Raw genomic sequence first — 624 nt, forward strand, 5'->3', positions numbered from 1 at the left:
AGAACAACTGTTCTTCATCTTATATTTTGCAGTTACGTTAAGTAAACATTGCGAATGCGGACATCTGGTTACTCATCCAATAACCAGGGTGTGACCCAGTTTAACCCTTTAAAACCGATATCACGTTTCTTGCATTGTGCTGCTTGTGCTTTTACATGCAGTTAAACCTTTGAATTCTGAGCCCATTGTTAAAAGATGTCCCATCGCACATTATTGGAAAGATCACAAGATAAAACAGATGACATTATTAAAGAAATCAGAATTTAATAAACTTCTAAAATAGGGGGAACTGTCCAGAAATCTATACTCATATTAGCAGAATTATTAACCATTTAAAATCTATAATTATATATATTATATATATATATATTTTCCATTTTTTAAAAACCGTTTTCCCTGCTAAATTTAGAGTATTTTCTTGTGACTTTTTCCTTTTTCCCAAAGAAATCAAACCAAGTTGCTCAAGTTTGGGTGAAGGGTGAATTGCGAACACACTGGCTCAACTCAACTTACACTGTTCAGTATTACAGGGAATTTTACATTCCTTTCTGTATCAGAGCACAATTCCCCCTTATACTGTATGTATATTCTGTGGATAAAAACATGTTATTTCAGTCAACGAAA

Source organism: Plectropomus leopardus, chromosome 4 (genome assembly GCF_026936395.1).
Source record: "Plectropomus leopardus strain MGB_pleo_1.0 chromosome 4, ASM2693639v1, whole genome shotgun sequence".
Classification (NCBI taxonomy): Eukaryota; Metazoa; Chordata; class Actinopteri; order Perciformes; family Serranidae; genus Plectropomus; species Plectropomus leopardus.